The sequence below is a fragment of the Diospyros lotus genome, chromosome 13 (genome assembly GCF_014633365.1).
Source record: "Diospyros lotus cultivar Yz01 chromosome 13, ASM1463336v1, whole genome shotgun sequence".
NCBI lineage: Eukaryota > Viridiplantae > Streptophyta > Magnoliopsida > Ericales > Ebenaceae > Diospyros > Diospyros lotus.
In genome coordinates this window covers 10466502-10479579 of record NC_068350.1, presented here as the reverse complement: position 1 = coordinate 10479579, position 13078 = coordinate 10466502, and the positions used below count along the sequence as shown (strand labels likewise).

Genomic DNA, 13078 nt, shown 5'->3' with positions numbered 1-13078 from the left:
CAGGGATATTTTGGTCATTTTAGTAGCCGTGAATAATTTGTCTTTTGGTCCCCGGGGTAGCTCGATGTAACTCATGTATTTTTTAATACATTTGGCTTGTTGGATGAATTACATTGAGAGAGAATTATTTTATTCAGAATGGTCCATTGGGCTAGAATAAAATAATAGTTCATTAGGGTTTTTAATTAATTAATTGGGCTAACCCAATTAGAAAATTAATTAAAAGGTCTTGGCCCATTAGGGTTTGGCCCACTAGGGTTTTAACCCTAGGGTTCTCCCTATATATATCTCTCTTTAGTTGTTTTTTCATCTAAGTCGTTTTTCGTTCTTCTTCACCGAAGAGAGGCCACGAGTTCGAGTCATACTCCGGAAGATCGAAAGGGGGCGTTTGAGTTCTGATGCGACGGAGCCGAAGGCTAGCAGGACAGCCGTCGTCTCCTCCACGCGAAGAAGCTCCCATCGCTCCATTCCGTCCGGTAATCCGCCGTAAAAGTAAGTCTCCTAGACTCTAACCAATACGAGGATCGTTTTTATTTTAAAACGCTTCCGTTGCATGCTTTTGATCCTCGTTCATGATCCTTCACTACGAACTTAATCACCCGATTCAACTGGGCTACGAAGAAAGGTGCATAATATATATATATGATGATTGGTATAGTGTGCATGACATAACAATAGGGGGATAAGATTTCTAGCCTTTGGTCATTGCTCAGTTTCCATTAGTTTGTCTACACACTCCACAAAAATTTTAAACATGCACGGAATCAACACATTCCTTAGTAGACACTACCATAGCTTGACCTTTCCTAAACTTTTTTTTTAAATGAGTTACAATACTAGGTCGAAGGAGAGAGTTCACTAGCCATCTAGGTAAGTGTATTCAACCTATGCAATGTGTAACTCGACACACGTGCTCAATAGAAGTCATCACATGGACATATGAGTAATTCAAATAATGTGAGGGGCATCACTATCAATTACTCTATGAATCATAAAATACCATGTAGTTTTCATTATTGCTGGTAGAGCTATCCAACCATTTATATATATATATATATTATTAAAGCATCATCTCAACAAAATAGAAGACATCACACCCCAATGGAGTGAACCCTCCCCCAAACTTAAATGAGACATTGTCCCAATGGAACAAAGAGAAAAAAAAAGAAATAGTGTACCCGGTGCACAATGAATGTGTGATGGCAGATAGATCAACATGTGCTTGTTTTGAGGTATTAGAACTTTTGGCCATGGCTTTGCCCTTGCAAGCAGTTGGTGTAAGATGGGTCTTCAACGGCATTATCACTTCCGAAAATGTACCTATAATGCACAAATTTGAACATGAAAGAGTAACAATGAATAGGAACGACATGAAATAGGCAGAGTCACATGGATGCCCAAACTCCCCCCCAAACTTAAACCTCAAAATCCCTAACTTAAGGTGCAATGTGCAGGTGAACATTGGTTGGGGCATTTTATCAAACACTTAGTATGCATGTTGTATATAAACACATGAAATAGGGTATTTAAGGTGCTAGAAACCCCTCAAGAAAAAACCACAAATTCCTTCACCTATGCACATACAATCATTCCCCAACTCCCATTCATACACCATCATAGCTGAAAAATGAACAACAATGCAAAGATTTCCCCAAAACATAAAGTTTCACAATACATACCGTAGCAATCCAAGAATGTAAGGTTGGAATGTGCGATTTGGGGATGAAATCAATGCGTCAAATGTACGATGGATTGGAGGGTAGATTGAAGGTTTGGTGGAGCGGATTTTTGGAGAGACTGAGAGAAAAGGTGACACAAATGAAAGGAGGGGTCGATTTTAATAAACCAACCCGTACCGCGGTCCTACCGTGACATGCTTGTCGCGGTGAGACCGTGAGCAACAATAAGCCTTTTCTTACCGCGATCCTACCACATCATGCTTACCGCGGTTGGACCGTGAGCAACAACAAGCACTTTATAATGCACTTGGGTCATACCATGCTTATCGCGGTTCAACCCCGAGCTTAAGAACACCTTTTTTTTTTACCAACTCAAATGATGACCTCAATATTGTTGTTTTTATGCACAAAACAATTCCTAAAAAAATGACACTCTAACCTAACTCAAAATCAAATAAACCAAATGCAAGAAAGCAAAAAAAAAAATGCAGAATGACAATAAATGAAAGGGTGAGAAAATTGAGTTGCCTCCCAATAAACGCTTGTTTAAAGTTGTTAACTTGACTTTGTCTCCATCTTTAAGGAGGCTTGAATCCTTCTTCTATCAACATTTTATGGGTGCCAATTAATGGACTTATTGCTTGAATGTTAGAAACTTTCAATCCAATCCCTTTTTTTTGTTCTCTCAACACCCTTACCAACTTTTCCTTTTCATAACTTGGCGGTTTGGCTTTTAAAGAAGAAGACACATTCAAATAACACAATTTGTCTCTTTTGGATGGACAACCTTTTTGCTTCTCTCCCAAAGAACCCACGTCCACGACCTTGTTCTTGGCATTCAAAATTTGTTTCTACTAATCAAAAGAGTTAGTAATGCAAGTTTTTGTAGGGTCATCGGGTCTCTCTACCAAATCAACAATGTCATCTCTCATTAAGACTTCTTTTTCGTTGCCATTAGAATATTTCATAGCCTTAAATAGATTAAATGTAACCGTCTCATCATAAATTCTAAGGCTAAGTGTTCCTTGCTGGACATCAATCAAAACTCTCTTTGTGGCAAGAAAAGGTCTTCCTAAAATTAAAGGCATATCATAATCTTCTTCCATATCTAGAACAAAGAAGTCAACAGGAAAAATAAATTTATCCACTTTTACCAAAACGTCTTTCACTACTCCCCTCGAATATTTGATACTTCTATCAGCCAATTAAAGAGAAATAGTGGTGGGTGTTGGTTCTTTTAATCCAAGTTTCCTAAAAATAGGAAATGGCATCAAGTTTATGCTTGCACCAAGGTCACAAAAAACTTTATCAAAATTAATTTCACCAATAGTGCAAAGAATAGAAAAGTTCCCTAGATTGTTGAGTTTTGGTGAAGCTTATTCTGTAAGATGGCTGAACACTCCTCCGTTAGGTTGACTGATTCATTCTCCTCTAGTTTCCTCTTATTTGATAAGATTTCCTTCATGAATTTCACATAGCTAGACATTTGAGTTAGAGCATTAGCAAATGGGATGTTTATGTGGAGCTTCTTGAACACCTCTAGGAACTTCTCAAATTGCTTATCCAGTTTGTGTTTGCGCAACCTCTGAGGGAATGGAATTGGAAGAACATACAGCTTAATTGGTGGCAGAGCAACCTTTTTTTCAACTGCTACTTCGAGCTCATCATCTTGATCAATTATCTCGTTAGTTGTACCATTTTCTTTTGCCACACTGGGTCTCTTAACATGGATTTTTGGCAGCTGCACCTCGCTCCTTGTTGTGATGGCATTAACTTGCTCATTTGGGTTAACTTCCGTATTACTTGGCCATGTGTCCGATTGCCTTTCAGTGATAAGTTTTGCTAGCTGCCCAATTTGATTTTCTATATTCTTAATGGTTGCATCGGTTCGGTCACTTCATTCTTGAAGCTTTGAGACTGCTTCTTCCCATCTTCCTTTTTCTTCTTGTGGTCTTCCCATTTTTGGTGGATTTTGATTATTCTAATTGTTTCCATAGGAAAAGTTAGGATGGTTTCTCCAGCTAGGATTGTACGTCTGAGAAAATTGGATTATTTTGTTGTCACTGAAAATTTTGTTGACATTGAAAGTTCTGTGCATATGCAACATGCTCTGTGAAAGAAGGATCCGTGATGACTAGTGAACATTCGGATGACAAATGATTTGCTCCACAAGTTACACAAATAGGATGAGATCCTTACACCATATTAGCAGATGAGGAGTATTTGAATGCTTCCATCTGTTTTGGCAAATCATCAATCATAGCTAGCATTAAAGTACTCACATCCACTTCATGCACTCCTACTACTCTTTTATTTGAATTCTTATTCGACCACATTACAAACTACTCACTCATTGTTTCAAAAAGATCATGAAGTTGCCCGGCTGATTTATTTCAAATAGAACCACCTGTTGTAGAGTCCACCGCTGAACGATTGTAAGGAGTTAAACCAGCGTAAAAATATGATTTTGGGCTGGCAATGGAAAACCATGACTTGGACACTTCCTCAAAAACTCTTTGAACCATTCCTATGCCTCATGAAAATTTTCTAATTTGGCTTGTTGGAAGGTTGAAATTTCATGCTTGAACTTGTTGATCTTAGCTGGTGGAAAATATTTCAACATAAACTTCTGAACCAAATCCGCTCATGTAGTAATGTCGCCAGCTGGTAATGAATGCGACCACTCCCAAGCTTTGTCTTTCAAAGTGTGAGGAAAAAGGCGCATCTTGAGTGCCTCTTCATTAATTCCTTGCTACTTGAAATTTCCACAATACTCCAGAAACCGAGACAAGTGGTAGTGTGGATTTTCCTTGCTCATTCCATAAAAAAGTATGTTGTTGGCGAAGAGATTGATCACATCCAGCCTCAACTGAAAGTTTTCATGCCTGTAAGGAGGATAGATTATGCTTGATCGGTTCTCAATCATTGGGGGCATCATGAAGTCTCCTATCAGAATGTCTCTTTTGTTAACTTCAACGGGCTGTGCCATTTGAATGAGTTGATTAGCGTTGTCACCCATATTATTCAGTTGCTCTTCCCTCTTTGCTCTCTGTTCACAACGTCTTTGATGGAACGTTCTTTCTATCTCAGGATCGAACTCACAAATATCCAAATGTTCTGAACAGCTCATGCACTATTTCAATCCCTGCACACACACAAATTGAAATAGCTCAACCCAGAAAATAATGAGAATAAAATTTGACGGTTAAAGCTAATATCAATCAAAGTAATAATCAAAAGAGCTAGTCCCTAACAACGGTGCCAAAAACTTATCCAGCTATTCTATCCTGCAAGTGGACGGATCGTGACAAGTAATATAGTGATGAATAGAGTGTCGTACTCACGATGACTAACTTTTGATATTTGCTCTAACTGATTTAATCTTAACCTAACACACACATTGATATAGCTATTAACAATGACTTCTATTGTAATGAAAACTATTTTACTAATAAAAGATGCAACTAGAACAATTTCTTTGATTTAAAACTCACAAGACTAAGGCACTAGGGCTTGTGAATCCACTGTTGGTCTTCTATGATTCAATTATTCATTACTCGGATCTTCCTATTCCTTATCTTAGGTTGAAAATTGACGATCCAATTATAACCAAAAGACTCTCTCGGTGGTCATTTGGTTCTATGTATATATATGAGATTAACTATCTCTAGTCAACCTTCATACATATAAACATGCATTCAATCACGGTGATCATCACAAAATGATTTCATAGGGCATAATAGTATCTCTACCTATTATAGGACCCTACGTTGTTTGCTACCATGTCTAATACGTACTAAATCTCTCGAAAGCAATACAAATCACAAGTATGTTTCAATGGTGATCAGGCATCAAAACAACATTATGAACATAACAAACAATCAACCCGAATGAATAAAAAAATAACAAACCGAGTAACTTTAAATCAAACCATTAGAAGTCGAGATTTCATCATTCACTTTAGCTATAAACACTTAACAATTCATTCTTGCAATCAAAAGAAAAAAAAAAGAGTTGGAATCCATAGTAAGGATTTGAGAAAGAAAAGAAAAATACAACCCAAAAGTATAGTCTTCAATCTTCTATCGGCTCCTCCTTCATCCAAAAACTCCCCAAATCCCTCAAGAATAAGTCTTTATATAGTGTTTTTTAGAGTATTAAATTCATGCACAGTAAAAACTCTCGTTTCACATTGATTTAGACGGAGACGGGCCGAAATCGCGTTCTAAATTGAAGTTCAGAACTCTACCGTAGTCCTACCGCGGTATGCTTGTTGCTGCAGACCCGTGAGCTCCAAATATCAATTCCTAAAGCAGTCTTACAGCGGTATGCATTCCGCTATAAGACCGTGAGCTCCATAAACTAATTCTTATAGCGGTCCTACAGTGGAATGTATACTACTGTAGGCCACTAGATTTCTTCCTTAGCCTCTTTCTTCTTCGCCTTCCACTTTTCGCTCTTGTTCCACTTTCACTTTCTCCACCTCATTTCGAGTTGATTGCTAACCATGCCTTCAAGTTTTATTTCCATTCCTATTATGCACCAAAATCATTTCTTTTTGCTCCATGTCCACTTTGCATGTGATGTGTACCTATATTGACAATATTGAGCCCAAAATGAGTAGCAACCATATTTATTGAATAATTAAATGCTAAGATTGGACAACTAAATAAGAGTGCAAAATATATTGATCAACAATTCACCTTTAATTCAAAATAAATTTACTTTTTATATGAGTAGAAAATACATTTATCTCATAAAAATATTTTTTTTAATCATCAAAACTTAATTAATATAAGCAAGTTTGCTCAACAGTTACTACTGGGCCATTATATACTTGTTTTTTTTTCAATACTTACTTTTTTTTTTATTTCTAATAGTAAAATATAATATAATATTTTTATTTTTAATAATAAATTATTGTAAAAAAATAAAATTTAAAAAAAAAATCTGACACAATAGGGACAATTGGGCCTCACGTGGCTTCGCCCCTGCTCACCACTTGCAAAGATTAATATTGAAGCAATCCTGGTGCAGGCCAAGCAAATTAAAATAACTGGGTATGGAAGTTTATATTTGAAATTTGGTGAAACAAAAGATGTCACAATTACCAACTAGTAGGATTCTAAGACTCGACAAGCAATTTTTCTTCAATTCTAGAGAATTAAGGTAGAATTTGGGAAGAATATGATATATATATATAGAGAGAGAGAGAGAGAGAGAATGTATGAGAGAGAAATTGGGAGAGAGAGAATGTCTAAAATATCTAAATTTTGTTAGAATCTCCCTCTTACCTACTGGCTCAACTATCTATATATATCCAAACCACTACACGATACAATTCAAGCAACAGCTTGAATGTACAATTGTCTATAGCTAAATTACCAAAAAAAAAAAAAGAATTAAGGAAAATGAAATAGGAATCCCTTTATAGAATATGAAGGTTCCTAATAAATACCCCTCCTTTTAAAATTTCTTATCCTCAACAAACAGACAGCAACCTAGCAGCTTGAGGAAATAAAGTTAGCGATTCCGATAGGTATTCTCGTGTATTATTATCCGAGTGTAGGTGAGTCCATTTCACCAACACCTACGTTATAGGAGCACTATGCTTGAAGATGACGCTCTTTTCCAAAATCAGAGCCGGCTCCATTGGGGGTGAAGGTTCACAAACAAAAGTAGGCAGGGGTGAACTAACCTGCTAAACTCCTACCGATCTCTTAAGCGTAAAGACATGAAACACCAGATGAATTTGACTAGTAGGAGGCAACCAGAGCTTATATGCCATTGCCCATAGAATTTAAGACTGAGTTTGGAAATTGGCCTGTGGAGAAAATCTTCTAGTGAGAATTTTTCAACTTTAGATATACCATATCCCCCACCTTAAACTTCCATTCATTTCTTTTTCTATTAGCAAACCATTTCATTCTATTTTGAGCAGTTGCTAACTCTTTATGTAGCATATGTAGAATTTCTTGTCATTACTGTAAATGTGAATCCACTGCAACTACTGTTATAGATTCCAAGGTGGCAGGTAGGAAAGAGGGCTTGTATCCGTATAGGGCCTCAAATGGAGACATCGTGGTAGAGTTGTGATGATAAGAGTTATACCACCATTGAGCTAATGAAAGCCACTTATGCTAGCCCCTAGGTTGTACAAAGCAAAGATAACATACGTCAGTCTCCAAGTATTGATTCATTTGTTCTGTTTGTCCATCAGATCCGAGGTGGTATACGGTACACATCTGCTGTTTTACTCCCAAAGCTCTAAAGAGTTCCTACCACAACAAACTCATAAAAACTTGGTCCCAATTTGAAATAATGGACTATGGCACTCCATAAAGCTTAACCACATTATCTAAAAATGTCTTGGCCACCTCCTATATTATAAACTGGTGCGAAAGACTTAGAAAATGAATAAATTTGGTAAACTGATCTACCACCACTAGGACATGGTCCTTGCCCTCTGATTTAGGTAGACCTTCCACAAAATCCACAGATATGCTTACCCAAGCCTACGGCGTTAATGCCAATGGCTACAATAACCTATGAGCAGTCACTCATGTTACACCTCTAACACACCTCATAGGCCTGCAAAAAGTCTATCACTAACTTTTTTAGATTTGGTAGTAAAATAGCTTATTTACCTTATGATAGGTTTTCTGCATACCCAAGTGACCTCCCAAGGGGGACCCATGTAGGAACTATTGGGTTTTATGCTTAAATTGGTCACAATCCCCTATCACTATCCTTCCTTGAAATCACATTAGGCCATTGGTTATTGTATACCATGGTCGACCAGAGGGATCAATAACTAGGTGTTCCAGCAAGTCTTTAGTACAAGAGGCCATCTCATAGTTGGTTGTAACCTCTTGTAACCAATCTGGAATGACAACAAAGGCTATGATGGCTCCATTTTCAAGGTATCAAAATAGGGCATTTCAAGATATCAAAATAGGGCATTTGCAGTCAGGTTCTCTTTTCCTTTTCTAAATTGTGTAGTCTAAGCCCAACAATTTGGTCTTCCATTTCCCTTGGAGCTGGGTTTGTCATTTTTGTTATATCAAATATTTCAAACTCTCATAATCAATTTGAATGATGAACAAATTTCCTTCGAGATAATGTCTCCCTTATCAATTGTAATGAGTACAACCAACTACTCCTTATCATAAACACTTAAACCCCAAGTGTTTTGGAGCTAAGGTCTAGCTTATAAAAGTAATAGGATGGCCCTTTTGCATCAGAGCAACCCAAATTCCATGATTACTGGCATCCGTTTCTAACACAAAGGGTTTACCAAAATCTGGTAGAGCCAAAATAGAGGCTTCACACATGGCCCGCTTCATTTTAACAAAGCATCCTTTATCTATGCATTCCAACAAAAGCTATCATTTTTCAATAAATCAATCAAAAGATGACTAATGGCACCATTGTCTTTGACAAACCTTCTGTAGTAACCAGTGAACCCCAAAAACCCTCTCACATCCTTGATAGTAATGAGTTTAGGCTAATCAAGCATGGCAGCCACCTTTTTAGGGTCTGTACTTACCCTTGATTTGAAATGATATGCCCCAAGTTGGGCAAAGTCACACTTTGACTTCTTAACATACATACAATTGATTGAGTCGAAGAACCTCAAATGTAGTTCTTAGGTAGGCAATATGTTGAGAAAAGGTGGAACTATACACTAGGATGTCATCAAAAAAGACTAGGATGAATATCTACATGTATGGCTTGAAGATTTGGTTAATGAGGGATTGAAAAGTGGCTGAAGCATTGGTTAGCCCAAATGGCATAACCTTAAATTCATAGTGCCCATGATAGGTAGAAAAAGTCATTTGTGTATGTCTTCCAATTTCATTCTTATTTGATGATAATCAGCTTTAGGGTCAAGTTTAGAAAAAAAAAAACAAAGGCATGCTTGAGCTCATCCAAGAGGTCTTCTATAATGGGAATAGGAAAGTAGTCCTTGATGGTTATGACATTCAATTGACAATAGTTAACATACAATCGCCAAGAACCATCATTCTTTTTGACAAGAAGTATGGATGAAGCAAAGGGGCTATGGCTAGGTTGAATGATAGGTTGCTGCAACATGTCTTTTACCAATCTCTCGATTTCAAATTTTTGTCTTGGAGGATATCTATGCTTGGGGCTAGTTGCTGATAATCACCCTCATCTCCCATGTATACTCCTACATGCCTTCTATTTCCTCTTTGGCTTGTATTGAGAATAACTGTGCCACCTACATCAGCTTATTCTTCAATAACTTCTACAATTTCTTCTTGGTAATCATTTTACATAAGCCTATTTCGAGGTTGCCAACAAGGGTCAGTTTCTTCCTATTCCTTTCAAAGGTGACCTCCAACTTATTAAAATCAAAGCTGATTGGACTTATGGTCTTCGTTCAATCTACCCCCAAACACTATATCACATCCTCCCAATTTCAACACCCTCAGGTCTATCACAAATTGTTCCCCCTACATATCCCATTGGAAATCAACACAAGCAAACTCACTAGTCATTTTCTCCCCATTAGCCACAGTCACTAACAATGGTTGTGTAGTGGTGAGTTGGCATCCTAGTTTTTGTGCTTACATCCAAGAAACTATGCATGCTTTCGCTATCAATCAACACCACCAACTTGTGATTTTGAGCCTTCCCTTTCACCTTAATGATTTTACTGTTAGTTAATCCCCTCAAGGCATTTAAGGATATTTGACCATCACCAATCTCCTCAAAATCTACCTCTGCTACTGGAGTTTCCTCTACTTCCTCTATTTTCTCATCTCTTTCCAGCATTAGCAAATGCTTTTTACATTGATGGCTTGAAACATATTTGTCCCCACACTTGTAACATAGGCTAGCTTGTCTCCTTTATTCCACCATTATCAATCTACTTGTTGCAGGTTGATTCAACATAGCCATTGGTTGTTGTACAATGTCCTTGTTGGCTCTCGGATTCACTATCGATGTTTGGCCTCCTTACTAACTTGAATTCATGTGTATCCCTTTCCAAGGATTTTTCTGTTTTTGTTTTTCATTATGGCTTCCACTAATAATTCCTATAACCTTGCGTTATCCACTGCTTGTTTGACAATCCTTGGATGAAGCATCTTGATTGTTGGTCGTAACTCTTTGCTCAAGCCATTAATGAAGCTTGAGACAAAGTACGCCTTAGTTAAATGTGGATTGAGGTTAGGCATCAAGGACTTCCAAGTCCTCAAATTCACCTGATATTGTTAGGTTAAACCCTATTGTCTTAGTTTGTTAAATTCTTTGACTATATCTGTCATGCTCATATCTCCAAATCTGCCACATAATTCTTCAACAAAATATGCCCAATTGTTATTACATTGCACTTGGACCCAACTCTGAAACCATGAGTCTATATACTGTTAAAATATGCAGAGGTCAGGTTGATCCTCTACTCTTCCAATATTCGATATAGCGAGAAGAGTTTCTCACTATGTCGAATCCACCATCTCGGGTTCTCCTCTTCGAACATCGAAAGGTCTAGCTTTGGCATGGGAAAGTACGATGAGTTATGCATCTTTGGTAACTCATTGCTTGCCAACAGTCTTTTCCTTCAAATTATCTCTAGTTGCAATAGGTTTCACCTCTAGTTCTTCGAAACTCGAGCTGGTCCAAATCCTAGGAGGATCAGATTAGTCTGTTCCCTAAGAGGAAAATCAGGCAACAACCTCACTTGGTTCTGTTGAGCAAACATCAGCATGAAATTTCGTATTCAGTCATGAATTTGATTACCAACTTCCTCGCTTAAAGTACTAACCTTTATGGGTGTCTACATTGCCTTTGCACACATGTTTCTTTTCATCGCATCGACCTTCTGCTCCATCATCTCTTCTATCACTCATTCTTGACCTTGCAACTCCGATATAGAGGCGATCACCTATAATAGTTACAACTCCATCTGTTTCATCAAGGTACCAACCACCATTCATGTCGTTGATTGATTCTAGAACTAAGCTGAGAATCGTTGCTTTGATACCAATTGTCAGGATTCGACAAGCAATTCTTCTGCAATTATAGGAAATTAAAGAAAAATTTGGGATGAAAAGGATAGAAGAACAAAGAAGAAAGAGAATGTCTTAAATATTTGAATTCTACTAGGATCTCCTCCTTAGCTGACTTAGCTATCTATATATATTCAAGGTACTACAGGGTACAATTCAAGCAGCAGCTTGAAGGTACAACTGCCTATAGCTGAATTATAAAAAAAAAAAAAAAAGGAATAAGGAAAATGAAATATGAATCCCTTTATAGAATATGAGAGTTCCTGACACAAACATATTGATACTGCTGCCTATAGCTATGGGGATGTAAATGGCCTTAATTAGCTTTATTTATATTCAACTTAAAAAGATAATTTATAAGATCCAGTTATATTCTTATTTTTACATAACCTCGTGTAAAAAGATTAATTGGGATTTATTAAAAGCCCATTTCATTGTCTTGAAATCTATGCGCAGGACAAAAGGATAAGAGCACAAGATCAATTACCAATTAACTTAATCCAAAGGAGATTAAAATTATAACAAGGGATCAAAAAATTTTTATGAATTGGAATTAGATGAGTTTACTCAAACTACATTACCTCAACCATGGCTAAGAAAGTAAATAGAAAAAGTATATTGCAAATGGCTGGTAGCACCATCGTTGCTCAAAATGTAGCTAGTACGTAGTCATTTAAATTAATAAAGTCTTGCCAATATTCTTTTTTTTTTCTTTATGACTCAGGTGTTCAAATTTCGTTTGATTAATCCTGGGGAAAGCAGTCTCCCCTTGATTCGTCTTTCAAGTAAATTCAGATACAGTCACAATTTATACACATCTGGAGTAGACTTTCAAAAAATGACTATTCTCTTTGTGGGCTCCACCTTTATATTGTGCAGACAAAATTTTTAAAAAGACGACAAAGCGCATCATGACCCTACCTCTAAATGAGTGACTTGCCTTTCAATTAATGCTATTTTCCAACAATAATTATTTCTTCTAAAACTATAAGAATTCGAACTTTCAACACCCCTATTATTCTCATTATGCATATATAACATTAAGATAGAAAGGGAATTGACAATGCATGTCCAGTGTCTTGCAATGGTGAACAATGAACATGAACACACTCAATAAACAACTTAGGTTAAAACAATAATTTTACTTAAACATAGGGTAAAACTGGTGTTTTACACCAGTCCACTCGTCCCATATATAGCATTATTTTGTTGAGTTATATAAAAACCACAACAATAATTTTACTTAACAAAATTCTCCTTTATTCTATCTTTAAAACTCCTTTTAATAACGTCTGCTAACTTAAAACATAAAAAATCTTTGCAATTTGGAAGCTTTACAATAATTATTTCATTGCAGATTTA

The 13078-nt window shown here is 36.8% G+C and overlaps 1 non-coding gene across 1 annotated transcript; it reads left to right on the top strand.

The window, feature by feature from the left end:
• Nucleotides 1–4162: 4162 nt before the first annotated feature.
• LOC127789382 (small nucleolar RNA R71) lies at nt 4163–4269 on the top strand. The gene has a single exon (XR_008020558.1). It is a non-coding gene; the product is annotated as a small nucleolar RNA R71 (small nucleolar RNA).
• The last annotated feature ends 8809 nt before the right edge of the window (nt 4270–13078 follow it).